General features: G+C 41.6%; 1 protein-coding gene across 1 annotated transcript in view; it reads left to right on the top strand.

Moving 5' to 3' along the window:
- LOC138948484 (paired mesoderm homeobox protein 2-like) overlaps positions 1-2,012 on the top strand; it is a 79,578-nt gene extending 77,566 nt beyond the window's left edge. Inside the window, exon 3 of the mRNA XM_070320040.1 lies at positions 1-2,012. This exon is cut by the window's left edge and continues 371 nt beyond it. The gene's annotated coding sequence lies outside the window, so the exon portion shown is untranslated.
- Positions 2,013-3,236: the final 1,224 nt, after the last annotated feature.

Raw genomic sequence — 3,236 nt, 5'->3', positions numbered from 1 at the left:
GTATCATTAGAGTGTGCTGCCTGCGTTCGTCTTCAGACTATAGGTTGTATCAGAGAGTGCATTTGGTCGATGGTTCGCCTTATAATGCACTAGTGATGAGGCGTTCGTGTGCTGCCTACGTTCCGTCTTGAGGCTATAGGTTGTATCAGAGAGTGCATTTGCACGATGGTCCGCCTTATAATGCACCAGTGATGAGGCGTTCGTGTGCTGCCTACGTTCCGCCTTGAGACCTAATATATCAGTGATAGTTCTCCACTTACATTTACCCGATTGTCCGCCTCATAATTATGCACTAGTAGTGATATGGAGCGTTCGTCAGTATAGAGTATAGTGTAGCTCCTGAGTTCGTGATGTATCAACAATGGTTCTCTACTTGCACATTTGAGTACTCGATGATCCGCCTCTTATACACTACTAGTGATATGCAGCGTTCGTCAGATAAGTGTAAGGCCTGTGTTCGTCTTGAGACCTGCTGTATCAGAGACAGGCGCCATTGTCCGATGGTCCGCCTCTGATTCACCAATGACGGGACGTTTGTCGGTATAGTGTGGAGCTTACGTTCGTCTTGCGCCGAGACTTGCTTTTATCAGACACCATTCTCCAAAGACCACTTGTCCGACGACCCTGTTCCTATTGGTCAACATAACAATTGTGCGTTTGTCACTATAGTGGAGCTTGTGCGCAAGTCTGAAGACTTGTATTGACAAATGCGTTGGAGCCAAACTCTGGGGTCCTGCCGACGAACTGCGCAAGACTGCGGACTTCCTGGCAGCCACTGGTCTGAGGATCTAGCACGGCCACCAACATCGAACGCAGAAGAAGAAGAAGAATTGACAAATGTGCCCCACTTGCATTGACCAGTGCAGTGGAGAGCTAGTTAGCTTTGTCGGTTTGTTTTCAAGTGTTCATTAACAATGGTGCATTTTAATTCTATAAAGGTGCGCCAGTGAAAAGTGCATTCTATGTCTGAAAGGATTCACCAGTGATTCAAATGTCGTCCGTCCAGCAAGGGAGAGGGGCAATGTCCAGTGTCAGAGTCAGACACTGGGTACGCGGGAACCTGTGCGACAATATTTGTCAGCCTGCCTTTACAACCGTCCCTCCTTGTCCGCTTGTATACTAATTACGATTCTTTATTGGGCCACTTCTGGATCTGGAGCACCATGCAACGATTAGGCTGTGTCATGTTTTTAAACCCAACGAATGACCCTTGCACATGTATTTACCTGCCCTGCAATGTGCCTCGCAGACAACCACTAACCCGTCTAATGAGCCCGGACGGTTTCCATGCTTGAATGGCCATGAATCTTGTGGTACTTTCTAAGATGTTTAAGAGTAACGGCATACGAACCAAACAGGACTATTTTTTAAAGTGTGAGAAAAGCGTGCAATGAACAAAACAAAATATAATGAGAATGTATACACCTTCAACCAGTTACGCACATTTGAACTGGACTCGTTGTAGTTATTATTATTTTAACATTGATCAAGATTATAATTAATCAACAAACTTTGAGATTTTTTTTTAAATCTGAGCAAAGTCCTTTTATCATGTGTTTCATTTTGTAGACAGTGTTTGAATGTGCCAAATTGCTGTAGTATGTGAATGATGCATTTATGAATACTTCTTTTGAAGTAAACACAGGAAGATCTCTTTTCTGGTTTCTTCGCTGTTTTATAACACATACCTTCCCCTTCCCCTGCCCCTCCCAACCCCCACCCCGTTGCGTCTATTTAATGACCCGTTGAATAATATTGAACATGAATTTATGGTCTGATCAGCTGTATATATAGTCAGGCAAGTATTTGTTATTTGAATTGACATGTGTCCCTGCTTACGTTGGGGATTTCATTATGAATGCTGCACAAACACTTTGCATAACATTATTTTTCATCTCTGTAATCAAGATGAAGTTAGGCTTACATAATATTATGTACTTTTAATAAGAATATTTTTAAAGACTGGTGCTAGTTCGTTCAGTGTGCAAAGTTCAGTTCAGTTCTGGCGGCACTTTTTGTTTGTTTGTTTGTTTGTTTGTTCGTTCGTGTATTTTTTCCTTTTGCAATGACGTTGCAAGACAGATTTTCATTTTCAATATTACAATTGTTACTTGCTGTTTTGTACTGTTGAATATGGCATTTCAGATTGTTGGCGACAGAACATTGGAGTGTGGTATAACATTTATTTTTGGTATTTCTTTGTCAAATAAATTGTAAACTTTCATCAGCAGTCTTGCATGCAATTACACTTTAACATGCTTCCATTTGAAACTTCTCGGTCGTCATCGTGGATTGACGCCCGACCAAAGCCTTATTGAAACCCGACGGAGCGAAGCGACGGAGGGCTTCAATTAGGCTTTGGGAGGGCGTCAATCCACGATGAAGACCGAGAAGTTTCAAATGGAAGCATGTTAATGTTATTGTAATTCAATCTGACGACGATCTCTTTCCTGCTTTGATGCGGTTGTAAGCAGACAGAATTGGTTCTGTCCCGTTCACACACTACTTTCAGTCCACCTACCTGGAAGGGTCAAGTCCCAAGAAATATGTCTCTGTATTCCTATCGTATCACTCTGCTCCTGTGTTGTTTTTCTTTCACATACATTTTCCCTTCTTTTTTGACGGGTTTCTGTACAGCAAACTCTAAAACACATTATTTTCATCACAAAAGGGATCTTTGGAATTGACTGACGCAGTCCGGAAGAATTCATGCATCAACTACGTATTCGACGTCATTACTTCGCATAACTTATGGTCTCGGTATTTCGTTGGTCTTCATATTTCCTACTTGTATAATGACCATCAAGACTAGTTGAGTTTGTATCAATGCACCTCGCCAGCAGTTAGTCATTGGCTTTTTTAGCGAGTGTACATCGACAATTAATGACTGGTAATTTTTAATGAGTTGGGGCATTCTGACCAATCACAGGATCTGTTTCATTAAAACGCCAACTTGATTGGATTACAATGTTTAATAACTAATTATCCTACATACGTGAGAGAGACACCCATGAGATAATAATTGTTCAAATCACACGTGTGTATATCATGTAAATGAGGTCATGTCAAGCAAGTCTGGCAGGGACCTGTTTTTCCACTGCTTATAATGCCAAAGTCACCGAGACAAACGTCATTATAGAAAACAAAATTGCGCTCGCTAATTACCCTCGATGAATTTTTAGAAACTAACACGTCACGCCACACTTTCAGAGTGACGTTTCTTTGCTTTGACGTAA

Source organism: Littorina saxatilis, linkage group LG15 (genome assembly GCF_037325665.1).
Source record: "Littorina saxatilis isolate snail1 linkage group LG15, US_GU_Lsax_2.0, whole genome shotgun sequence".
NCBI classification, from domain to species: Eukaryota; Metazoa; Mollusca; class Gastropoda; order Littorinimorpha; family Littorinidae; genus Littorina; species Littorina saxatilis.
This window is presented reverse-complemented; position numbering and strand designations above follow the sequence as displayed.